The sequence below is a fragment of the Dryas octopetala genome, chromosome 6, assembly GCF_963921425.1.
Source record: "Dryas octopetala chromosome 6, drDryOcto1.1, whole genome shotgun sequence".
In the NCBI taxonomy this organism is placed as follows: domain Eukaryota; kingdom Viridiplantae; phylum Streptophyta; class Magnoliopsida; order Rosales; family Rosaceae; genus Dryas; species Dryas octopetala.
Window position 1 is genome coordinate 16501916 of NC_141371.1, and position 27940 is coordinate 16529855.

Sequence of the window (27940 nt, forward strand, 5' to 3'; positions counted from 1 at the left end):
ATATGAAAGAAAAGGGATAGGAGTTGGAGAAACCTAGCCACCATCGACCTCACCCCCAACCACCACTGACCCTCACCCCTCCAGCCACCACCGGCGACTCCCCCCTCCACCGGTTTCCCTCTCTCTCTCTCCTGGATGTGAATGATGCCGGACCCAAGGGGTGCCAACGGCTTCAACGACCTCCGATCTTGCCAGCACCCCTTGGGTCAGGCAGCGTTCGCGCCCAGTAGAGAGAGAGAAAAAGAGAAAGAGATATGGGATAACGCCGGTGGAGGGGGAGTTGCCTGTGATGGCTAGGGGGGTGAGATTCGGTGGTGGTTGGGCTTAGATCCTACCACTTTTTTATTATTTAATTATTTTTTTTGTTTTATAACCATTTTTTAAATGCAGCACAAAAAAGACATAAATACCTCTGCAAACTGATCACGTGATTAGGGGTTAACAAAATACCCTGAATTGAAACATTTAAAAAATATAGCAAATTACAATTTAGTACCTTAAATTTACATGTTATTTCAACTTAATACCCCAACTTTGAAAACTTGCAAAAAAGTACCTCAACTTTCATTTTGTGTCAATTTAGTACCCCAACTTTGAAAACTTACAAAAAAATACCTCAACTTTTATTTTGTGTCAAAATAGTACATCCGTTAGTTTTTCTGTCAAAGTTGCAGGCGTATTTTCGTCTTTTCCTTAAATTTAAAAAATAATAATTTTTTTTTAATAAAAAATTTTCTTAAAATAAAAAAAATTTCATAAAAAAAAAAAATAAAAAAAAAATTCCCTTCCCCCCGCCAAGCCCCGACCCACCTCCCTCCCCCCTGCCCACCCTCATCCCCCTCCCATCCCCGGCCCACTCAGCCCTTCCCCTCCTTTCCTCTCCTCCTCCCCCACCCATCCCCCACCCAGCCAGCCCGCCCGCCCCTACCCAGCCAGCTCCCCAGCCAGCCCCTCCCCAGCCCGCCCGCACCCCCTCACCCCAAGCCCAGCGCCGTCGCACCCTCCACCCCCTGCCGCCGTTGCACCCCCTCCCCCAAGCCCCAGCCCCGTTGCACCCCCCAGCCCAGCCCGCCCCCACCCAGCCAACCTGCCCCTACCCAGCCAGCTCCCCAGCCAGCCCCTCCCCAGCCCGCCCGCACCCCTCACCCCAAGCCCAGCGCCGTCGCACCCTCCACCCCATGCCGCCGTTGCACCCCCTCCACCAAGCCCCCAGCCAAGCCCGCCCCCACCCCGTCGCACCCCCCAGCCCAGCCCGCCCCCAGCCCGCACACGCCATTCCCCAACCTAGTGCCGACCCACCCCCTCCCCCTCACCCAAGCCCGACCCACCTCCCCCTATCACCCAGCCCCGACCCACCTCCCTCCCCCCCCCGCCCAGCCCCCCCGCCCTACCCAGCGCCACCCCTCAATTTTGGTTGGGTGGGGGCGGGCTAGGGGAAATTTTTTTTTATGAAATTTTTTTTATTTTAAGAAATTTTTTTATTAAAAAAAATTATTATTTTTTAAATTTAAGGAAAAGACGAAAATACCCCTGCAATTTTGACAGAAAAACTAACGAAGGTACTATTTTGACACAAAATGAAAGTTAAGGTACTTTTTTGTAAGTTTTCAAAGTTGGAGTACTAAATTGACACAAAATGAAAGTTGAGGTACTTTTTTGCAAGTTTTCAAAATTGGGGTACTAAGTTGAAACAACATGTAAAATTGAGGTACTAAATTGTAATTTGCTCTAAAAAATAATAGTACTTAATTGAATTAAAGTAAAAACATGATCCTTAACTGAAAATAAGAGTATAATTGAAATTCTTTTGCTAAAATTTTCTCTAAATTCTATCACTCATATTAGATTCACATCACAATGATAACCACTCCCTGAATTTCAAGATAAACCAAGAGGATTTGCTAGTTGCCTTGAACAAAATTTCCCATTTCAGTACATGGTAAAATCTCTCATTCTGTTTCTATATCAAATCGAAAGAGATACAAGGGTTTGAACTGAACCCCTCTAGGAAGTAACCATTAAACAAGCACTCGCTACAGCCAGCTATTTACAAATTTCCACATAAAATGAAAACAGATAGCTCGGCAAACTTTTTATATATAACCTTGGTATATTAAACTTGCTGCTTCTTAAAAATCATGACTACGATTCAGTTCAAAGTCCAAAATGGACTGAGTGAAGACACAAAAGTTAGAAGCTGATGCACTATCTGCCCAGAAAGCAAGAACCAGCAATATGGGCCATGAGACAACTCGTGTTTCAAGCAAGATCACAAATGTCAAGAAGCTTTATGTGCTTCTTGCAATGTATGAGACCGAAGAAGGGCTGCTGGGTTTGCTTGCATGATTGGGGAGGAATTCAATTTGTGGCTCTTGCCTTCTGTTTAGATTCTGAAATTGTAAAAACATTACTCTTTGATGTGGATTCCTTCTGGGCAGGCTTGATGCCTAAAGTGGCCCAAATAGGACTTTTTGAAGCCTCATCCAAGTCATCAACTCTCAATGTTTTTGGAACCAAAATACAGGTCTCTGATTTCTCATCATCTAGAATATTTGCATCCCTGGAATGCTTTCCGAGAGTCGCTGAGCCATTGCCTGAGCAGGAACTGTTACTAGTAGAGGAAGAATGAGATAGGCATGCATTAGATCCAGACAAGGATACATTCCCAATTCCAGCTGACCATACGGGCATACAGCCCCAATACCATGCTGGAACAGCTTGTAAAGAAATGCTTGGTGAGCAAGAGCCGGGAACAGCCAGCATTGGAACTGTGGGGTTACTGGGGTACAACTGCACTTGATTAGGAGCAGTGGTATTTGGTACACAAATGGATTCAGAAGACTGTGCTGATGCAGCAGGAACAGCATTTCTCCAACCTGGATTCCAAGGGTAAACCCATGGAGCAAGAGGGTAGCAATTCAGAGGATGTGGCACATTGGGCTCATTACAAGACCCTTGTAACCTGGTCCCCTCCCTTTGGATAATAGTTTTTGGTAATTCGCATCCTTGATTACTGCACACTTTCATGGAAGACACACATGAGGAGGGCTCTTCTGCACTTCCTCTGCAGTCAACAGAACCCATCTCAACACATGTCCTTGGGTCTCTAAGTTTAAGCCCAGTCTCCATGGATTCACAAAGGGGTGTTTCAGGACCAAATTTTAATACTGTTCCTGCTCCAGCTGGAGGAGTTAAACCGGTTAAAGATTCACCACACGAGAGAAGTTGATGATTGATGGAACCTGTGGTTTCTGAACTGGTTGATAGTAATCCATCAGAGGATACCATTACCTGACGGTATTGAGAGGCTAAATTCTTGTGCTTTCGTCTCCCAGCACCCATAGGAACATTTCTCACTGTTCCCCCGGCTGTCCAGTATCTCTGGCAGTTTTTGCAGAAATGCCTCGGTTGGTTGACATTGTAATTATTGAAGTAACAAAATTTTGTGTCTAGACTGTTGCATCGTGGACATGCAAGGATCTTTTCCGGCTTTTTAAAAACCTTCTCTTGATCTAAAATATTGTCCTCTGCCTGGTCTTCCTTGGTTTTAGGATTTATTCTTGCCTCATTCACCTGCATCTTCCTTTTCTCTTGATCCTTACAATCCCCTGATGCGGAATCCTTCCCTGGTTGCCCAGAATTTTCTGCACAAGGGCCCTCAACTTGTTCTTTTGTTAATTCTCTGCAAGAATCCTGAAATTCAAAATGGAAACCTTCAATGCTTCATTAGAAGTTAGAACTGAATACTAGAGATAAAAATTATTGGAGAACAGATAAATTAAATGTAAACCAATTTATAAGTCTTAAACTCTTATCCATTGGTAGTGCACAAATATATTTTAAAAACAGAAGGCTTGAATACAATGCTTCATGCATGTTTGGAGACAAAAAGGAAGGATTCTGTTTATCACTATATTATGGAAGATTGAAATTGACAGTTCATGCTTAGATCAATGTATCCACTTCTCCCTCCATTTATTTTTATATCAACCATTACTTGTGAACATGCCCTGAAGACATGATGATAAGGTATAAAAACAACATTACTTTAACACAACCATTCACCAATCATAGATTTTAACTAACATTAAATATGAGATGCATGCTTCTAAAGTGATTATAAGGTAAAAAAAAATATCTATAGAAACTTGATGTGCTCTAATAAAAAAATTATTTGTAAGAATTTTATACACTTCTATTATAATACAATAATACATTCATTAGTCAATTAGGGAAACAAGCAGTTATCAAAAAATTCTAATAAAGAAAAGAAAATCATTTTAAGTAGATGCCTCCTTTGAATCTTTCAAAATAATTCGGAAAAAGAAATGAGGCAGAAAGCCAAATTTCCTTGCAATAATCATATATAGCCCTTTGTTTGCCTCAAAACTTCTACAGCCATGGCCACGTATCGGGTAGGCCACGAATCAAGGAAACTGCATCCTTCTTGTGTGCGTTGGACGTGCCAGTACGCAACCACAGGTTGGATGCCTAAAATAAATTTTGGCCCATGGGAAAAATTTTGGTTCAAACACTCTTACAAGAGTACTAAAGTTTACATATGCAATCAATATCTCCAAAAAAGCTACTAATTAGGATCATTAGTATATCTATTTATGCAATTTTTCAGTATATTTACAAGAGTTTCAACAATATGAAAATGTCTCAAAATAAAGTTTTTAGACTGAAACAAACATCAACCAGATTTAGAAAGCTTCCTTTCTGAATGACAAAATAAATAGAATTTCTATCCTTTCCCTTAGTATAATAGTACTAAACAGAAACCACTCAGCACCCAGTGCATAATACTGCATATCAAATGTTTCCTAAAAGTGCAGAAGAAATGACTGTTTTGAAGAAATGATGTTGGAAAAAATGACTGTTTCCCAGAAGTAAGGTAATAATATAATCAACAAAAACCCACAAGGAAATCAGCTTTCCCATAACTAATTCTTACAGAGAAAGAAGGAAAATAGTAAAAACATAATCTTTAAGCCTAATTCATTTCCGGAGCATTCAAACTGCCAATAAAATTCCTCTAAAACCGGTCCAAAATTTTACAACCCTTAAACATTTTTAGAATAAAAAATCAGAAACAATCCAAAATAACAAATAAATAAATAAAAACATAGAAACATACCAGGACTTCAGACTTGGGTGGAACCTGAGAACTCTTATAAGTGGAAGCTTTCATCTGAGTTTCAAGCAAGGGAATGGTCCTCCCAAAGAGCTTGATATCATTGCTATTTTCAATATTCCTACTCCTACTCTCAGTCTCAGATATCATATCTCCACCAAAACTCATATTCTGGGCATAATACATAAAAACCCAACTCCAAAACCCCTCTATATTTCTTTACATACAAATAAATAAAGAGATCTTCTTTTATGAAGACTTTCAACCCAAAACCCCTCCTAAGTAAAGTACCCTTAGGCAGCTAAAGGCACCAAGAACGTGAAGCATCAAATCAAAGTACCATTTTCTTTTTTCTTTTCTATTTTAAGTTTCTTTCCTTTATCCTTTAGAAATGCTTTCATTGCACTTTTTTGAACTTTATTTTATTATGGGGTATTGGGGTGAGTGGAGTCATGGGAAGGGGTGATGCCATGTGGCGTCCAGGTAAGCAAGAAGGTACATCCATAGCCAAGAGATGTAGTGGCTAAGGATGGAGATGACGTAAGAGGGAGAAAAAGTATTTATAAAAGAGAAAAAGGCAAAAGTGTTTCTTGGTGTAGGGTCGTCTGAGAAAAAGCGAGTCCCTATCGCGTGGGCAAGGGAAAGCTTCCTTTATAGTTTTTACGCCGCCTTCAATTTCTTTGCCACTTTTACTCTTTATTTTGAATTTTTCTTTTTAAATTTTTAGAAGATATTTTTTTCCGTGGAGAAAATAAGAGGGCGTTAGACATCTTTTCTAAAACTTTTATTTTTTATTTTCATCTTTGATATTTTTGAATCAAATAAGGAAATAGAAAATAGTGTTATAAAATAAACATAAATGTATAGAGAACACAATAAACAATAAAGAATTAGAGTGAATTCATAATGTATTTCACATTCACATATAGCCTCTATTTATAGGCTCTTTGATGACCAAGGATAAGCCCTTATGGTCTCATATTTTACATTAAATTGGACTCCTCTTAATTATCTATATAATTTACTCTAGATAAATATTGAATATGATAATGGACAACCACATAAATAATGATATTTACAACACTCTTTATCAATGAGAGTTGCCTCATTAAAAACCTTACTAACCAAAATGCTATGAGAAAAAAAACTAGTTAAGGAAAATAGTGCAATTTTCATGTGTTTCTGATAATTATTGCGAGTGCGCGACATTGACTCATTAAAACCTTGACAAGAAAACCTAATAGGACAAAAACCTTAGACGAAGAAAAAAGAGTACAATGTGATCACTTTGTTTGATGACACGCTCCCCCTGATGCTGATATATTTCGCCAATCAGTGAAAGTTGTCTCGTTAAAACTTTGCTTGAAAAAACCCAATGGGACAAAACCAAAGCGAAGGAAAAAGAGTGCAACATTTTGAAATATCACTGATACAATGTTGGATGCATTTTGTCTCATTAAAACCTTGCTATGAAATATCCGGTGGGACAAAAACCTAGTTGTGCTCATCATCGCGGTTTTGAGTAATCAAATATAAATAAACGAAGTAGTATAATTTAAATACAAGCATATGCATGAATAAAATAAAACTCTATGATCAAGAATATTGGACATTAGCAACTAGGTTGCTCCATATATGACTCTTAGATCTAGAAGATAAGAGACTATATATCGTGCTAATAACGTATTATAAAATAAAGAGAAATGTAGCAAATAAAAAAAATAATCAAAAACTCAAACCTCTCTCCGCCTTGGACAACCCAGCCCCCCAACCTCTCTCCACCATCAACAACCCATCCATCTACTCAAACTCAAAACGGCGGCTTTCTCTTCCCCTATTTTTGTTCTCTTTCTATCCTTCTATTTCTCTCCCCCTCTCTCTCTATTCCTTTCTCACTCTAGATTTACTCTGGCCTCCCTCCCCCTTTCTGCATCGGCTAACCCCGACACCATCAACGATGGCAACCCCTTCTTCTCCCTCCTCTCTGGCTCTCTCTTCTCTCTTCGCCCTCTCTCTCTTTCCTTCTCCTTTCGAATCTACAAATTAGATTCGAAAATAAAAAAGGAAAATTTTAGCAAAAAATTATAACTATATCCCTATTTTCAGTTGTGGATCTCGTTTTCACTTTGCTTCAATTAAGGACATTATTTTTTAGGTGTTTCAATCAAGGATATTCTGTTAACTCCGTCAACAAACCAAAATATAAAATAGGGAGGGGGAGGGGTGATGGAGGAGAAAGGGAAGCTAGGGAGAGTGGTGGGCAGGTGGGTAGCAGAAGGTGGAGAGAGGTTTGATTGTTTCTATTTTTTAATTTTTTTTTACTTTTAAACATAAAAAAGAAAATAATTAAAATATAGTTTTTTAAAAGTGAGTAAAGACCATATTGTCCCTAACTTTTGTTAACAATTTTAACATAAATTAACTTGGACATCTATTAAACACAAAATAAAAATTTAGGAACTCAATTGGGACAAATAAAAGTTCAAGTACCACAGTAAGACAATGGTCAAAGTTTAGGTATTAAATATGAAAAAAAACCCATCAAGATTTTTAAGTTCAAGATATTCTACCACATACTAAGATCATGCTAGGTTTTTAAGTAAGTACATTTTTACTAGTTTGTTGAATGACGATTTTGCCCTGCAACAAATGCAAAGAAAAACTAATGTTAGTTCAAGGGATACGTGTATAGAACTCTTTGACGATCAAGTTAATTCATACAACTTTGAAAGTTGAGAGAACTTGAATATGTAAACTTGAATTATCATATGTAAACTTGAATTATCATAATGAATATGTAAACTTGAATTATCAAGTTAACTACAACTGTGTTTCAAGGGAAGGGGAGGGGGGAAAGTACAAGCTTAATTATATTAGAGATCAAAACTATTGTCACAAAAACTATACCATTAATGATGAATTTTAGTTTTATCATAAAGAATTTTATCACAATGATCAAAATTTCTTGCATTAGGAGTTTAATTTAGACACTCAACTATAAGGGGTATTTCAACTGTATCCATCATTTATAAAATCATTCAAAAAAATACCCCATCTAAAATCTAAATTGAAAAAATGAATTTTTCTTCTTCTTTTCCTTTTTCACCCCTCTCCACCTCCCATTCTCTCTCTTTGGCCAACCCTCCCAACCTAATCCCTCCTGACCCCACCCCCACCACAACCTGCCGGACCTTCCCCTTCCATTTACTTGAGTCTCTCTCTCTCTCTCTCTCTCTCTCTCTCTCTCTCTCTTTTCTCTCATTTTTCTTCTTCTTCCCTATGTCTCCCTTCTCTATCACGTGACTTCGCATAGTTCTGCCGTGACCAAGCCGGCCAACTCCAGCCAAGCCCAGCCAGCGCAACACCACCAGCCACCAGCCCGCAACTCCGGTCTCTCCCCCCGACCATCCCTCTCTTCACTCTCCTCTCCAGCCCGACTTCCTCCATGTGCACACCTTAATCGAGCCAAGGTCGGCCATTTTTCGGCAGCCCAAGGCCATCAGTGGGTCCCCCCACGAGCTATAGTTAGGGTTGAGAAGGTGGGGGTGAGGGTGGGAGGGTTGGTCGGAGAGAGAGTGTGAGAGGTGGAGAGAGGTAAAAATAGAAAAGAGAAAAAAAATTTATTTTTTCAATTTAGATTTTAGATGAGGTATATTTTTTTATTAATGATTTTGTAAACGATGGATGCAGTTGAAATATCCTCTATAATTGATGTCTAAATTGAAATTTAGCCTAAAAATAATCTAAAAGTCTGATATTCAACTTAGCATTCCAAAAAACTATAGCATTAATGAACTTTAGTTTTAGGGAGGTGATATTTGTACTCCCCAAAACACATTCTGCACTCTTTCTCTATTTTTTATTCTTTTTATTTTACTTTATTTACTCAATTCCCAAATTTACCCTTACTTTCCTTTCTCTTTCTTCTTCTCATGTTCATCCACCCCCCACCCCCTTATCCTTCTTTTTCTTTTCTTCCTTTCCTCTTGATCTATATCTCTTTCTCTTCCCCGACTTTCTGTGCGCAAATCTCTCTCTCTCTCTCTCTCTTTCTCCACGGCAAAGGGAGCGCCTTCCTCCACTTTCCCTTTTCCTGGTCTTCATCATCTTCATAAGCCAGCCACGCCGACGTTGTTAGGCGGGTTGCAGTGGAGGATCGTGGCGGCGTTGGGTCGTTTTCGGCCATGTTGCAGGGTCGAACCCACTGGGTTCTTACCCCTTCAACACAGCGAGTCCCTTGGCACCTTCAATTTGGTCATCCGAGCTACGACGACGACAATTCGAAGGGAAAGGCCGTCGGGCTCCGCCGTTGACTTTCTGTTCCCAGCGGCGATGCAAGGTCGGATCATCCCCAATCGAATCATCTCGTTGCTCCGAGCACGTTGGTACCTTTGGATCGATCATCAGACCACCGTAGCTTGTGAATCGAAGCTGATAAGTCGGTGACGTTTTGTTCTATTTGTGAACTTTGTGGTTGTTGTGCTGGTCTAGAATCTTAGAAGGGGAGAAGACTGCAAAAATTCTAGAATGTTATAAGTGAGTTGCAAATAGAGAGAGAGAGAGAGAGAGAGAGAGAGAGTTGCAGAGAAGAAAAAGAGATAGGAGAGGAAAAGAAGAAAAAAGAACAAAAAGAAAAGGGGTGGGGGCGTGAGAAGAAGAAAGAGAAAGGAAAGTGAGGGTAAATTTGGAAATTGAGTAAATAAAATAAAGGGCTAATTACAAATAAGTCAATAAAATTTTTTACAATTATATTTTAATCAATATATTTTTTCATGATTTCATTTTAGTCATTATTGATTAAAATGAAAAAATATGAATTACAATAAATTAATAAACGTACATTACTATTCATATTTAGATTTGTATTAAGTTTGTATTTGACTGTTACGTAGCAAAACGGCTTAGAGTTTAGCTCCTGAGTTTTGGGGAATCCAAAATCTGGGACTTAAAACCTAAACCATAAGTTCCATAACCCTAATCTTAAATCTCATTTATATACTCTATACTTTATTTCTATATCTTAAACTAAATTAAGAGCAATGTCCTAATTTTATGCCCATAAAAAATGAAAAAAAAAATGGGCAAATTGATATTTTTCAGTGCACCAAAATATATGACATTATCAAGTGGATTAGGCATAGTGATTAAAATGGACTAACTCATTGATTAAAATGTAATTTCTCAAAATATATCATTGATTAATATAAGATAGGAAATTTTGTATTGACCTATTTGTAATATTGAAACTTTTTATTAATTTTTTTGTAATTTGCTATAAAAAAAAAAATAGAGGAGGAGTGAGTGCATGATGTCTTTTGGGGAGTGCAAATAACACCTCCCTAGTTTTATCATAAAGAATTTCATCACAATGATCGGAATTTCTTGTTTTAAGACTGTAAAAATAACCAAAAAGTCCGAAATTCAACTAAGCATTCCAAAAAAATAAAAATTCAAGCCCGAGCTTGATAAATGTCAAGATTGTAAGAACCCGAAATACTGTGAGCTGTTTACAATAAATCCAAAACTGATTGACATGTTTCCTTTGCAGCCCACACTAAACTTTTGGGTAATAATAAAAGAATAAATCAATTACCATCGTTGTCCTAGGATGGTTTCTAAGACAACGATGGTTGTTAACATTGGTTTCTGGGGACACAGGAGGAGACCAAGAGGAAGGAAGAGAAGAATTAGGAGAGTCACTGAGTCAGCCACTGAAGAAGCTTTGATCACCTGCATGGCTGCATTTGAGAGGACAAAAACTCCTCACAGGCTCTTCTAGCCTCTTTACTACTCGCCAGAGGGTCAGCAACCATTCCCTCAAAAGTGGCTCGAAATATAATCTTCCATATGGTCCAGCTCATGAAGCAGATCCATATGGTCTATATTGTAGTATTGATTAAACCTTTTGTTATGACGTTTGGTTTGGTAGTTCGGACCTAATGGGCCTATTGGGTTTCATGGGACGTCATTGGAATGTAGGGAGTGTTAGTATATATGGGCTGTTGTAATAAGCATCCAACAAAACATTTACATCCTTCTAATGTAGTACATTATGGTATCTAATGATTCAGGAATCCCCACCTATTTTCCCAATCTCTTTTCCAATCTGAATCAAATTGTGTAGATTGTAAACTGTAAACACGCACCTATTTCCCACTATGGACTTATGGAGAGAGCAAATACCATTTGTAAAATTTAGAAGAGAAATAATTAACAAGAAAAAATAACAACGGTACCCGTAATCAAAGGTTTAATAATATTCTTCCACACCTCACAATTTTTTTTTTTTTTTGGGACAGAGACTCATACTATTTTTAAGTGTGAAACTTAGAAAATCATATAAGGGTTTGAAGATGATGAGCTAGATAGCACTACATAAGAAATATGAAGATGGGGTACATCCGTACATATATGATTCAAACTTCAAAGTGCTGGTGCAGGGGGGGGTGATTGGATCATGGAGGTTGTTTGCTCCTGGTTCTGGATAGTCGTCCATTCCCACTGTGCTTGTGCTTCCCATATCCATATCCATATCCATCCTTCCCTCACTAAAACCCTCTCCCACTCCACCCGTCAAATCCACTACTGCACCCTGCATATATGCCAATTGTATGTTATTTACATGGATTTAGATCCTATGTCTTTCTAGTTTTCACTTGTTTCAATTCCAACTACATACACACCTCTTCAAAATTAGTTTCAATTACCCAAAATCAAAATTATGGCAAATTAAAATAACTATATATATATATATATGGCAAATGATCCAATAGAGATAATTAAAATAAGGACATCCATGCATGTATTTATCTATGTATGTATGTATATGAAATATGTATAGACAAAACAGTAAATATATAATTGGGTGTGGTATGGTTTGCCATACTCGCTCTAATTAAGCTTATAATTTTCATAACAAATTAAACTTCAATAAATAATTAACATCATTACAAAATGTAACTTTGGAAGAAAAACGAGAATCAAATAAGGGAAAATTAGAGTTTAGTCCTTCTAACATTTCTTATTTAGAAAAAAAACCTTATGACTTTTTTTTTTTTCCCAACTAAAGTCCTTATTTTTTCTAAATAAAGCCCTTTGATCATTGCCTTGTCAAAGAAATATGTCATTATTTTTTTATTTTTTTAGGGTATAGGGTACGGGTTCACCTCATACCTTTATAGGGTATAGAATGAGGTTTGTGGAGGCTGCATATTACGTTTTAACTCTAAGATTTTGGCAGAACCCAAAATCTCATAATTAAAACCGACTATAAAGTCGACAAACTAGTACTTGAGAAGAAGTAAAAATGTACTGCCGAACACTCGAAAATTACCGACAAGGGCTCGACACCTGGTATGTGTGAAAAAATTGAAATTAACGTACCAATATTATGTAATATGAAATGCTTACAATATTATTGGACTTTAGTTAGAATTTTAAAAGTCATAATGCTTCATTCAATAAATTGTTAAATTAAAGAACCTAAATGGAAGTTTCCCATAAAACAATATATATGTAGGAGAGAGAGAGAGAGAGAGAGCTGAACCAGTGATTGTTGGACCAAATGGTGGAATTGGTTCGATTACCGAATTGATTAGCCGGGACCGACAACTGAATCAACAGAGGAGGAATGGCTAGATTCGCCACCGCCATTGACAAGGTCAATTACAACTTGTTTTAGTGTCGGTCGGGATCGGTCAGTGGAAGTCGGTTTCAGAGAGAAAGAAGGAGAGAGGTAGTGAAGGTTCACCGATGACTTTGGCAGAGGCACGGAGGTCAGAGTTGCGTGCATGCGTGAGAGGAAGGCTCAATGGTGGCAGGGAAGAACAGAGTCGGCTTGGCTGCTAGCGAGGTGAGCGACACTTTTTAGAGTTCTCTATCTCGATCTGGGGTGGCGACGCGGGCGTTGCCTGCACTTCGAGGTGGCGCGACCTGCATGGGAGCTTCGGCAGCTACAGGGAAGCTTGGCAGTGGGAGAGAAAGAGGGAGAGACTGAGAAAGCGGTGTCGGTCGGTTGGTCGGCATTTCGGTTTTGTTGGCAAAAAACCCACCCCTACTTGGACCCATAAGTCTTTCTAATCTACCCTAAGGCTCCTTATAAAACAGCATACAGAACCAATAATTAAACCACTAATTTAATTCACAAACAAACTTTTATAAATTAATATACTATATATATATATATAGAACTTTTCCGTTGAGGTATACTTCATCGTTAATATAATGAGGTATGACTTATCGGACCCACTTCACATTTTAATACGATAATCAAAACTGTCTATTTTCTAAATCTCTATACAATGATCATTTGTCCTTGGAAAAAATATATTAGACATATTGAAAACCATTTAACAATTTGATTAAAGAGCCATCATTGCAAGTGTTTACGAAATCACTATGTTCGTCTATTTGTTCACTCACAATTAGATGTCTTAATAGTTTTTGATTCACATATGCATGATGGTTGGAAATGAATTTTTCTTTTTGTTTTTTGGGATTTTTTTATTCCATTTTTGACAGAATTCCATATTTTAATGTATAGAAACATAGTCTGAGCCTAAAACTCGAGACCAAAAACTTACAATCAAACTGATCTAGAGTTAAAACTTAAAATTAACTAAGAAACAAGTCTCAATTGACAATATATACCCTAAAGCATTATACTCTCTAAAAAATAAGATAAAAAAGTGTAAAATAAGACAAAAATTTATGTCTATTCTTTAATTAAAGAACATATGTCCGGTAGAAAGATCAGCTATATATATATAGAGAGATTTTCAGTAGAGATGACCTCCACAAATTTCAAAATTTGATCGTGCGGACAAAGCGCTGACAAGGCGCCGACATGGTCGAGATGTGTTGCAGCCATTTCAGTTGTGCTGCAACTAGTTCATGTCTTGCAGCAAGTTCGTGTCGACATCTTGTCGTCGCTCAGTCCGCATCCGTAAATTTCAAAATTTGCGGATATCCTCTTTAGAGAAGGACTGTATATATATATATTATAGCAAATGATTATAAAGTCCAGTTTTGGGCTCTCACTACTTTTAAAGACCCAAGTCCTTTTTTTGTGTTTGAAGGAGGCCCAGTTTATACCAAACCGATCCTTACTTCCGTTTATCACTCCGTCTCTCTCCTTCTCACTCTCTCTTTCTTCATCTCACAGATCTGAGGGATCACACCTCTCTCACATTTGTCTCCATCATTTTCCTTTAGTGTCAGATGGTTAGGGAGTCCTTTCCCCACACTCGCTCGCTCTCTCTGACTCAGTGAACCGATTCATGAAACATGTCGACAATAGAGAAGCTGTTGGTGCAGATCTTTGAGAGGAAGAAATGGATCATCAACCAAGCCAAGAACCAGACCCACCTCTTCGCCTAACACCTCGCCTCCAAACTCCTCATTGACGAAATTGCCCTTCCGACCCTAATAGTACTTTTCCACCTTCATCTCTATCAATTTCAATTTGCATTGTTAATTTTGTTGATTTTGATTGCAAGTTGCTAGTGGTTTTAGCCTTAGTAGCCATTGTTCTTTTTAGAAGAGAAAGAAGCGAAACAATATTGTATTATGTATTTGTGTAATTACGACCATCAAGGGTTTCTTAATGCTCTGTTTAGCTGTCCAGAAAATTTTAGGCCATTGTTCGTCAGCATCACCTTGTGTTGGTTTTAAGAATTTATAAATTAGTTTTTCCTTGCCAAAACCATTGTAATTATTTTACATTTACCACATTCAACAAGCTCTAGGATATAATTAAATCTAGCTTATTTGAGTTTGTTTTGGGTTGAAGACATCAAGATTGAAGATCAAAAGCTCATGCACTAAGATAAAATGCATTTCATGCATCATAATTCATTTCAGCCCATGAGTGTCTGTTGTAAGTTGGGCCCGTCATATGTTTAATAAACTCAGCCCATTACATGTTTTAATGGTGTTGTAAGTGGGCCTATCACATGGTGTTGTTTCTGAAAGCCCATTTCTTGATTTAATAAACATGTGCCGTGCACATGTGATCTCCATCCTCAGCTGGTATTTCACACACACACACACACACACACATACATACACACATGTACACTATTCATTATTTTCTTCAGCTCACTCACGCACACACTATGTGAATATTCTTTTAGCTGAAAGATTCACTTCCTCTCTTATCTCAATCCACATCATTATTCTCATCAACAAAGCTTTGGATTCTTTTCTTTGGACATCCTTTTTGTAGCTATCATTTGTCTTTAACTTAAACGAGTTAAGATCCTCCAAGTGTCCCGATTAGGTGAAAATGATTTTTGGACAAAACAGAGTGTGCCATCTCTCTCATTCCTGAACTCTTTCATTTTGGATTTTTCATGGTTTTGGATTGAGAGAGAGAGAGAGTTAAAGTTATACCAGTGAGAAAAATGTTTATCAATGAAAATTGATTCTTTAAACTGGGTTTATGATTTCTAAAATCTGATCGAGTTGTTTTTTGTGTTCATCATTATCATCAAATACTCATATAGATTTTAGATTTGGATTCTCTATCGACTTCTTCAAGTCTTGATATCTTGAGGGAGCTCATTTTTATAGAATCCACAATTGTATTCATTGCTTCTGTTCTTGTTCCGTTGTGCCTGTGTTGCCATCGGTACCGTGCAATGAAGAGCTTAAGGTGTGAACTGCCAATGTCATGATAGACTGACTACTTGGCTCAAGAAGTTTGCATAAGGGTAAGAAGCTGCCACTTAGATTTACGATTTAAGTGATTGAGCTTGTTTGTGTGGTTCCCTTATATTGAAATTCTTAGTGGATTTCCTAGTCAGCCCAAAAAGACCCCTGATTTTTTTAACCCTTTAGTTGTTTTTCCGGGCACCAAAATTGCATCTCTCTTCTGTGTGTTGCTGATTTTAATATGTGATATAAACACAAAAAGCACACATTCTTCACATAAGCATGATAACATGAATACTTGAATGTTGAATTGTTTCTTGTAAAACAATCACACACCACTTTAGATATTGCTAGCACTGGGATGCCTATAGTGAGAGATCCTCTGAGTGCTTAGGTTATCACTTGATCCTTGTATGTGTTTGATTTAAGTTGGATGCAAGATCTGTGAGTTTGTTTCGAGAGTCAATCTGAGGTTCAGATTTATGTTTGTTTGATTAGTCTCTGAATCAACACTTAAGCAAAAATTGGGGTCCGATAACTTAATGTGGTTTTAACTGAGTTTCTTTGGCAGCTGGGCCACTTAATACCAAATTTCAATTTGTATTAGAGCACTAGCTGATTGGTTTTAGGTAAGTTAAGATGGAAAGAGACCGAGTTGCAGGGTCCTGCAATTCCTCTCCCTTCTTTAATGACATCAACTATGCTTCTTGGAAGGAAAAGTTTGCGATATTCTTTGATGCATATAATGAACTTGAGTATGAATATCTCACAGTTGAGTGGATTCATCCCACCAAAACCATTGATGGAAGTGCAGTTCCTAAGCCTAGTCAGAGTAGTCAAATGCAGAAATCACAGCCTCTAGTTTCAACAAGAAAGCTAGAAATGCAATAGTAACTGCACTGTCCTTTTCACAATTTGCACACATTCAAGACTGTGTCCCGGCTAGGCAAGCTTGGAAACTGAGTCTTTTTCTGAGTTTTATGAGAAGCTAGAAGCACTGATAAATGAAGCCATGTCGTTGGGAAAACCTTATGATGAACCAACCATTTTCCAAAAAGTTCTTAGGTCCTTGCGAAAGAGGTTTCAGTCTAAAAAACATGCAATCCAAGAAGTTCAAAACTTAGATGAATTTAGGATTAAAAACTTAGTTGGAAAACTCAAGACCTTTGAGATGAAACTTGAGATGGATGAAAAAGACAGCAAAAGAACCAAATACATTGCTTTACAAAGTGAGAAAAATGTCACTAAGACCAAACCTGAGAAACTATCAAAATCGGATGATGAAATTACCTTATTTGTTTAGAAGTTCAGGAGAATTCTTAGAAACAAAGGAAGAGAAACTAGGATGAGTTGCAGCCCTTCTAAAGAATTCAAGTTCAAACCTCAGGGTGAGAAACGTTTTGAGAGAAGACAAGAAAGAAAATCAGATTATAGAGAGGATAGATCATCCAAGAAAGAAATCAAGTGTTACACTTGTGGGGGTGTTGGTCATATGGCTGCTGAGTGTGCAAATAATAAGAAGAAATACTTCTCAGAAAAAAAAAAAAAAACAAAGCCATAAAAACCATCTGGAGTGACACAGAAATTGATCATTCTCAGGAGAGTGAGTCTTCATTAGATAATGAACAAGATGAAGTAGCATTTGTTGCACTAAGCAAAGACATTGATCAAGTTGATGAAGAGTCAGACTCAGAATCTGCCTTAGATGATGATTCATACACTGCATTATGCGAAAAATATGACTTACTTTTCACTGAATCTCTCAACATAAAGGAAGAAAAGAACAAAATATAAAATATTGTAAAATGTCTTCAAAATGAGAACATGATTCTCAAAAAAACTAAACTTGAATTAAGTGAAAGGATCAAGTCTCTAGAGAGTAAATTAGAGTCACTAGTTGTTTTGAAAAACAATGTTGAAAGCTAAGTTAAAGTGCTCAAGGACAGCAATATTAACTTTAAAATTGAAAATCAGAAACTCCAAAAAGAGGTTGATTCTGCTAATGGGAACATTGTTGAGTTCACTATTGGTGCTGAAAAGATTGATAGAATAATAAGGATGCGAAAACATCATGGTGACAAAACAGGTTTAGGTTTTAGTGAAAGCAGTCTGAGTGTGTCTAACACAAAAACTACATTTTTCAAGCCAAACTCTGTTCAAGGAGACAAGAAAGGTGTTGGATTCATTGAAATGGGTCAAAATGTCTCTTACATCAAAACCAGTTTTGTCAAAGCAAGTGTCAAATCAGAAGACAAACTCATTCCTCTTAAGAAACCAAGGTTCATCCCTGTGTGCCATCATTGTGGTACTAAGGGTCACATTAGGCTAAATTGCAACTCACTTAGAGGAAATAGAACATCTTAAAGTACAAATAGATCACTTACTCAAAGAGGTAGTCAAAATTGCCAAGCTTGTTACCTCAACACCCAAGGAAAAATCAAGTCCAAAATAAAGCTGGGTTGAGAAAAATACCACCAAGTGTCTTGTAGCCTTAAATGCATTTTCAGCTACAAAAAGAAATGTTTGGTACTTAGACAGTGAGTGTTTTAAACATATGACAGGAGATAAGAAAGTTTTCACTTCACTAGCTCCTTATGATGGTGGGAGTGTCACATTTGGAGGTGGTGATCGAGAAGTCTTATGTAAGTGGAAAAAGATCGGTCCATATCCCTGGTCTACCTGAGTTGTCCAATGTGAGGTTTTTTGAAGGTTTAAAGTTAAATATTTTTAGTATTAGTTAGATGTGTGATGAGTGGGCAATTGAAGTTTGCATGTCTAAAAAAGGTTGTAGGATCATTGATGCAAAAGGAAAGGAATCTTGAGGGTGTCAAGGTCTAAAGATGACTGTTATGTCCTAGATGGAAACAAAACTCCAATTGATAATACCTGCAATAGAGCAATTGATGACACTAGTTCTCTGTGGCATCAAAGACTTGGACACATTAATGTTCATGATCTATACAAGTTGTCAAAAAATGTTGTTGTTAAAGGTCTGCCTAGGATAGACAAACCTAAAACATTTATATTTGGTCCTTGTCAATTAGGAAAACAAACCAAAGAGATTCACAAAAGGATCAAGGACATAGGCATCTCACGGGTACTTGAGCTAGTGCACATGGATCTAGTTGGTCCTGTCCAGACACTATCAATTGTGGGAAAGAAATACATCTTGGTTGTGGTAGATGATTTCTCAAGATACACATGGGTGTCATTTCTTACGGAAAATTCAGACACGTTTCATCATTTTATCAAAATTTGTAAAAAACTGAAAAATGAGGGTTTGATGAGTCAGTTGACTTTGACTAGAATTAGGTCAGACTATGAGACTGAATTTGAAAACTCACAGTTTGATGAGTTTTGTTGTCAAAAGGGAATCAAACATGAATTCTCTACTCCTGTAGCTAGGCTTGAATCTGTTAGGTTGCTATGTGTTATACCATGTCATCTTAAGTTTAAATTGCACCAAATGAATGTTAAGACAGCCTTCCTAAATGGATATCTAAAGGAGGAAGCGTTTGTGGAACAACCAAAGAGATTTGAGGATCCTCACATGTCCGATGATGTTTATAAGTTGAGGAAAGCTTTGTATAGACTGAAACAAGCTCTAAGAGCTTGGTATGAGAGATTTTCCTCTCATCTACTCTCCAATGGGTACAAGAGATGGTCGGTTAATAAGATATTGTTTGTGAAAATGTTCAAAAATGATGTGTTAATTGCTCAAATTTATGTAGATGACATTGTGTTTGGTTCCACCTCAGATTTTCAGGTGAAAAAATTCATTGAGGTAATAATAAGTGAATTTGAGATGAGTCTAATTGGTGAGATGAATTTCTTCCTAGGTTTGCCAGTTAGACAAGAGGATAGTGATATATTTATCTCTTAATCTAAGTATGCTAAGAATTTAGTCAAGAAATTTGGTCTTGAATCATCAAAGGCTACTGCTACTCTTACGAGTAAAAGCACCAAACTTCATAGGGATCCAAATAGCAAGAAAGTGGACCAAACATTGTATATAAGTATGATAGGAAGCCTCATTTACCTCACTACTAGTGGACCTGATATATCTTTTGATGTAGGAGTGTGTGCTAGGTTTCAAAATGATCGATCCAAAGAAATCATATTTGTTTTCAATTAAGAGAATAATCAAGTATGTTAGTGAGACAAGTGATTATGGATTGTGGTACACTCAGGACACTAATACAAGATTAGTATGATTCAGTGATTCTCACTGGGCAGGTTGTAGTGATAATCTAAAAAACACTTTCGGAGGTCCTTTCTATGTTGGGAACAATTTGGTGTCATGGCATAGTGAGAAACAAAAATTTTTTTTTGTCTACTGCTAAAGCTTAATATATAGCTGCTAGAAGTTGTTGCACTCTGCTTCTTTGGATGAAATAAATGCTTGCTGACTATGGGATTGTTGAGGAGACCTTTCTCATATATTGTGATAACATGAGTGTTATTGACATCTCAAAGAACCCTGTCCAATATACCCGAACTAAACACATAGACATAAGGCATCATTTCATTAGTGATCTTGTGGAGAGTAGTGTTCTTACCTTGAAGTTTGTTCCTTATGAGAAGCAATTAGCAGATATTTTTACCAAAGCTTTGGAAAATTCTAAACATGTTGGTCTTCGGAAGTCAATCGGTATTTGTGTCAATGACTGATTCATTCTTCAATTACATGTGTTTCAATGTCATTTTCTTTCCTTTCTAGCATTGTAGGTCCATGTTGCATTTTGCATAATAAAATGGCAGAAGTTTTAACACTACACTCTCACTCTACTTGATATCAAAAAGGGGGTCTTTGCACATAAATTTTAATATGTTAGTGAGCATAACCCTTTTTCTTGTCAAATATAAGCCTTGAAGTCTTTTTCTCTTAGAAATTTTGACAAATTTAAGTTAAAATTGTTAAATATCTTTCAAGGATAATCTGATTGAGCTTGAGATTTGGTCTCTTAGGATAATTGCTCATTTGTGACATCTTTTAAACTCAGATTTTCTTTTTTGACAAAAAGTGGCCAATGTAGTCACAATGAAATTGTTATGAGATACTAAAAAAAAAAATTTCAAAAGTGTGGCCAAAGAAGTCATAACCCTAGGGAGTGATAAGGTGTCTTTATGAAGTTCTAGGGTAAAGAGTCACAAAATTCGACCAAATCATAGCACTAAATAGGGAGTGTGCTCAAAGAAAAAATATGTTTTCAAAGAGCTTTTGTCTTGGGTTGAAAATCTAGTTTTTAAGTATTTCTCAGAAATTGGAAATTAACTTGAGCGATTAGATTCTGGTCTCATTTAGTTGATGAAGCTTGTTTAACATTTTTTACTTTCATTAACATTCTTTTCTCTTAGGAAGAGATTTGATTGTTTGTTTTGACCTCCCTATCTCCCAAATATGCTCATTTGTATGCAAAATCTTGCAATTTACTCTTTTTCATATAAGTTGGAGTGTGATAAATGTTATTTAAATCCTCTCTAGTGTATATTTCATGCATTCAGTCACATTTGGTTATGTTCGTTTGTCAAGTTAAAATCCTTAATTTCAGTAAGTCCTTGAAGCACAAGTGATTGGAGGTGAATCTTCTGAGTCCTATGTTTTACATATATGTTCATTGTTTCTCATAAAGTTCTTTTTTATAAATTGTGGTGCATTTTTTAAATTCTCTCCAAAAGATCAAATTCTGTGTCTTATTTGGTTGAGTAAGAGTCAATTAAGAGTTGGTGTGTCTATCTAAGCCACATGTAAAATTTTGCATTGTTTGACTGCCAGTATCTAGTCATACAGAGTCGTTTTGGTTGACTAACTCAATGGTAATTTTTCTTGAGGGGAAGTTCAATGAGAATTTTTTTTGAGGGGGAGTACCCATTTAGGGGGAATAACCACTTAGGGAGAGTTTCAGATTACAGAGTCCTTTCTTTAAACCTCAGTTTTGTTTATTTTGTCTAGTTTGGCAAGTTTTCTTTGTTATTTTTTATTTGTATTAACTGTGGTTTAGAACTCTTCTGCTCCTTTCTTTTTGACTTGGTCGCATCTTTTGGTTGACTCCTTCGTATTAATAGACATTTTTGGCAAGCTTATGTGCATGAGTCTTTCATTTCCTTCTGTGCTTATAGCTCATTTTCTTCTATCATTACTTGCATTAACCTTCTTTTGCAGCTTCATTTCCTTTGTCTTTCCATGAGAAAAAGGAGGAGATCTATTTGGATCATTTTATCCAATTTGAGATTGCATGTATGCCACTGATATATGCTACATATGTTTTGATATCTTGTTTTGTGTTAGCGGTATCCCTTGCAGGTTATTTGATCTCACCTTGGAACATAGTTTAAGTTTGGATATGTGTTGAGAGAATTGTGAGCAAATTGGGTTGTTTTGTCAAGGAAAGCCAAATGGGGAGATTGTTAGTTCTATGAATTTATAAATTGGTTTTTCCTTGCCAAAACCATTGTAATTATTTTACATTTGGCACATTTAACAAGCTCTAGGATATAATTAAGAATCTAGCTTATTAGAGTTTGTTTTGGGTTGAAATCATCAAAATTGAAGATCAAAAGCTCATGCACTAAGATAAAATGCATTTCATGCATCATAATTCATTTAAGCCCATAAGTGTGTGTTGTAAGTTGGGCACGTCATATGTTTAATAAACTCAGCCCATTACATTTTTAATGGTGTTGTAAGTGGGCCCATCACATGATGTTGTTTCTAAAAGCTCATTTCTTGATTTAATAAATATGTGCCGTGCACGTGATCTCCTTCCTCAACTAGTATTTCACACACACACACACACACACACACACACACATACACACATGTGCCTTATTCATTATATATCTTCTTTAGCTCACTCACGCACACACTATGTGAATATTCTTTTAGTTAAAAGATTCCCTTCCTTTCTTATCTCAATCCACATCATCATTCTCATCAACAAAGCTTTGGATTCTTTTCTTTGGACATCCTTTTTATAGTTATCATTTGTCCTTAACTCAAACAAGTTAGGATCCTCCAAATGTCCCGATTAAGTGGGAATGATTTTTGGACAAAACAGAGTGTGCCATCTCTCTCATTCCTGAAGTCTTTTGGATTTTTCATGATTTTGGATTGAGAGAGAGAGAGAGAGTTAAAGTTATACCATTGAGAAAAATGTTTATCAATGAAAATTGATTCTTTAAACTGGGTTTATGATTTCTAAAATCTAAGTTGTTTTTTGTGTTCATCATTATTATCAAATACTCATATAGATTTTAGATTTAGATTCTCCGTCGACTTCTTCAAGTCTTGATATCTTGATGGAGCTGATTTTTATAGAATCCACAGTTGCATTCATTGCTTATATTCTTGTTCCGCTGCGCCTGTGTTGCCGTCAATGCAGTGCATTGAAGAGCTCAAGGTGTGAGCTGTCAATGTCATGATATATTGACTGCTTGGCTCAAAAAGTTTGCATAAGGGTAAGAAGATGCCACTTAGATTTAGGATTTAAGTGATTGAGCTTGTTTGTGTGGTTCCCTTATATTGAAACTCTTGAATAGTGGATTGTCTGGCAGTCCAAAAAGAACCCCGGGCTTTTTAACCCTTTCGTGGTTTTTTCGAACACCAAAATTGTGTCTCTCTTCTAGGTGTTGCTAATTTTAATCTATGATACAAACACAAAGAACACACTCTTCACATGAGCATGATAACATGAATATTTGAATGTTGAATTGTTTCTTGTAAAACAATCACACACCACTTTAGATATTGCTAGCATTGGGATGCCTACAATGATGGATCCTCTAAGTGCTTAAGTTATCACTTGATCCTTGTATGTGTTTGATTTAAGTTGGATGCAAGATCTGTGAGTTTGTTTCGATAGTCAATCTGAGGTTTAGATTTATGATTATTTGATTAGTCTTTGAGTCAACATTTAAGCAAAAATTGGAGTCCGATAACTCAGTGTGATTTTAACTGAGTTTATTAGGCCGATGTGTCACCTACTACCAAATTACACCTTGAAACTCATCCTCCGTGTCCACCGCATCACCATCATCTGAGAGGTATGATTTTGATTATATCTTCACTATTTTGAACCCTAGGTCATAAAAAAGCACAGGAACATAAACACATGTACACACATAGAAATACAATTGTTTACATATGAATATTTATTTAGGAAAAAAATTAAAAAGTCTGAAGTCAAATATGGATTTTGAGATTTAAGATATGAGCAGATTTCTCTGTATTTTTATGTGGTTGCAAAGGATAATTGATTTATGAATTAGCGGGTTATATTGTCATGTTGTGACGTAGGGTGGATTACATGTGCTTTATGTTTAGTTGCTGAGAGAATGTAAGAAATGTAAGAGTTTTTAGTTTTGATTTACCCTTGGGAAGAAAATGAAAACAAAAAAAGGATTTTGGATCTCTTTCTGGGTGCTTAGAAGTAATTAGAATGATGGGCTTCTTTTTATAGTTGCTTTGCTTCAGAAAAAATGAGTTTTAGTTATTTTGCTTCTGTCCAATGAAGAGCTCATATCGACAAATCAAAATACTTAAATTTTGTTGGCCGGCTTTAGTTTATGCTGTGCAAGGGTACACTTCAAGGTTGAAATATAGCCAAACCCACGTCTAGTTCCCATTGAAAAGTTATAAAGGTAATTTTCAATTTTGGTGCTTTGTAAAATGATTTTTTTTTTTTTTTTGCCACCGTCAGAATTAGATTGTTTTATCTAATTCTTGAAGTTTGTATTTTGAAGTTGTTTTTTTTGGCCACAATTGCAGCTACATTGTAAACATTTACTGGTTGTGGCTTGTCCATTTTGGATATTGTTTCTGGGTTTATGCATGTGAGGGTGTATGACCTCTTAATTTTGGGATTGCATGGTTTGCTTAATTGTTTTATCAAGAGAAGCTGGGTACAATAACTTTTCTTTTCCTAGTCCCATTCGTGTAGGAGAGGTTGAGATGGTATATACGCTTCATATAACATATATAATGGATGGATGGCGATTGCTATAACTCAAGTTATGTGTTTTAGATATCAAATTGTTTGCAAAGTACTTAACTTTCTATTTTCATATATGAATGTGTCTACATTTATTCGTCTTGCTCTTGCTGAGTACTTAACTTTCTATTTTTCTTTCAATAGAAATGTCATGTTAAGAACAAGGATATCTGGAAGTTTCAAGTTATTTTCCTTTTTCAATGAAATTTTAGTTTTGTTTTAGTTTTTTGTAATTATGTCATAGGTTTATAATTCATTTGGTTGTTTATGTCTTCACAAAGATTGTATTAGGTTTAAATTATATTATCTAATTTTTTGTTATTGCTACTAGCAAATAATAATAATACTTGATTGTCACTACTAGACAGTAGTAATAGGTGATTGTTACTGTTAGGAAGTAGCAATAGGTGATTGTTACTATCAAACAATATCAATACCTGATTGCTATTGCCAGACAGTAGCAATAGGTGATTGTTACTATCAAACAATAACAATACCTGATTGTCACCGTCAGACAGTAGCAATAGATAATTGTTACTATTAAACAATAACAATACATGATTGTCACTGCCAGACAGTAGCAATAGGTGATTGTTACTATCAAATAATAACAATAAATGTTACTATTCGATAGTAACAATTATATTTACTATTAATACACAAAAGATTATGTATGCCTCATCTTGAGTTTTTGCGTTTTATGTTGGTTATTATTTAACATGTTTATGGAATGAAAAATACCTAAATTATGATTTTTTTTTTTTTTTTTTTGTAGTTTATGTACTAATTGGCACGAAAATTATTAAAAAAAAAATTGAAGAAGGAAAAAAAATGGCATTAAAAAAAAAAACAATGTAGTGCGCTACAGTAACGACGTCATTGTAGTGCCAGGTTGTTAAAAAGTGGGCTGCTACAGTAAACTACTGTAGTAGGTGGCCAGATGAACAGTAGATTTTTAAAAATGGACTTAAAAAAAAAAAAAAAAACCCTATATATTATGTATACCATGTTGTATAAAGAGAAAAGTATTGATCAAATTCAGAGTTGAGGCTTACTGGTTGTAGGAACTGCAGCCGAAGATAGAATATAAGAGAAACCCAATAAGAGTCCCAGTAGTATAATTAGAAAAGCCTTTTCTATGCAACATGTAGTTGTGTTGATCAAACATGAATTTTATCAAACAGGTTGTAGCAGATCTGAGACCAGTTCGGAAAATAAGAGCAGAGGTTGGTGTGATAGCAAGAGGAAGGATCAGCAAAAGAATATGCCAAACTGCATAGTCATCAACTTCTAATTAAAAAAAAAAAAAAAAAACAAATTTACCGTATTGCAATTTTGGTCACGAATCTATTTTAAGTTTAATTTTGGTCCACTCCCCTTATAAACCATCATCTTCTCTCTGTTTTTATTTTCAACTGTTCAAAAAATCACCATGATATATATATATACAAGAATGCTCTAAAACTAACTAGTTAATAAGTTAATACAAAGCTAACTAGCATGTTGGGCCCACCGCACAATGTAATCTCAAAATCCGAACCGTCTATTTTGTAAGCCCTACTTCAAAGATTATCCCTGTAAAAAATCTCCAAAATCGGAAGTCATGTAGTCATTTGATTATAACAACAACTATTTATATGCTTTTATCGAAAACACTGATCGTCTATTTATTTGATCTCAATTAGATGACTAAATGATTTCCGATTTAGTTGATTTTTTGCAATGATGATCTTTGAAGTATGACCTAAATAATTGATGGTTTGGATTATGAGATTAGTTATGTGGTGATCCTAAAAGTATGATTAGCTTCGTATTAACTTATTAACCAGTTAGTTTTAGAGCACTCCTCTATATATATATATATCGTTGTTTCTTTTATCCATGTTGTAATTTTGTATGATTTAAAATTTAAAATACAATTTAATTTAATTTTTATTTTTTTAGTAGTTACATCTTATTTAATTTGAGAATTTATATTTTATACTTATGATATTATTTATTTTTGAGAGTTTCATATATTTATTTCAGCTTTAAATATTTGACCGTTATAAGTTTAAATATTGAATTTTTTTAAGGCTCAAATTAGAATATTGGGTATTCAAACAGTTTAGACACGAAATCCAGTATAGGCCGGTCCACTTTAGAGTGGGCTAGCACCGATTGATGCGTGTCATGTATTTTATTTTATTTTCTAAAACATTATTATTGTCCGTCAAGACAATCCTTACTTATTGTTGCTCAATGGCAACCCAAAAATTGCATAAGAATGATACTTATATAATTGTTTTTTGTTTTGTTTTGTTTTTTTTTATATAAACATATCAAAAATTAATAAACCAACATGAAACTCAAAAGTAGAATCTCATGGACTCATATATAATTAATTGATAGTGTCATTGACTTGCTATTTTTCAATTGCAACATGTAGTTGACTATCTATTGGCAACCATTATCGTTGACAACCATTATTACTGTTTTATAATGATACAGAATCAAAGTGGAATTACAATATAAATGCGACATTATTGCCAAACTTAGCATGCAACAAAGTAAATGACAAATGTATGTCAATCGATCTACCAAGCTGGCTAAACTTTAGAAATTGACACCAGTTCGTCAAATAACAAAGATAAATGGAAGCTAATTAAATCCTAAACACTAAGCTAAAATAAACTAAAAGTAAAAAATATGTACACCCTAAAATACACCACCATGTCAAGTAGAGTACTTACAATCCCACCATTCTATCATATTTCTCCACACACTTTATTTTATAACCCCCCATTAAATTTTAAAAAAGATATAAAAGCATTGTTTCCACCTCCCATTATTCCTATAATGTCCTTAATATACTAAGGCCCCGTTTGGGATTACGGTGGAAGACCCAAAAGCTGCTGTGGATGACAATTCTCAATCACCTACAACAGTTTTGGTGTTTGGTAAAAAAATTAAAAACTGCTTTTTCTCACAATTCTCAACTCCCCACAACAAAAACAGAAAGCAGGTTTCTAGGTGCTTTTGAAAACTGCAGTAAATCACAGCAACAATGAATATTTTATTTTACCCATAATATCCTCATTGATTTCTATATTTTTAATTTGTTTATTTTAAATTAAAAAATATGTCCATTGTTAGTTATATTTTATATTGTGATAATTAA

The 27940-nt window shown here is 35.9% G+C and overlaps 1 pseudogene across 1 annotated transcript; it reads right to left on the minus strand.

The window, feature by feature from the left end:
- Positions 1 to 1978: 1978 nt before the first annotated feature.
- On the minus strand, positions 1979 to 5468 carry LOC147282849 (cyclic dof factor 2-like; annotated as a pseudogene). Its single transcript, XR_015122890.1, has 2 exons — positions 5141 to 5468; positions 1979 to 3693 (listed from the first exon to the last, which is right to left on the minus strand). The product of XR_015122890.1 is annotated as a cyclic dof factor 2-like (transcript).
- Between the last annotated feature and the right edge of the window lie 22472 nt (positions 5469 to 27940).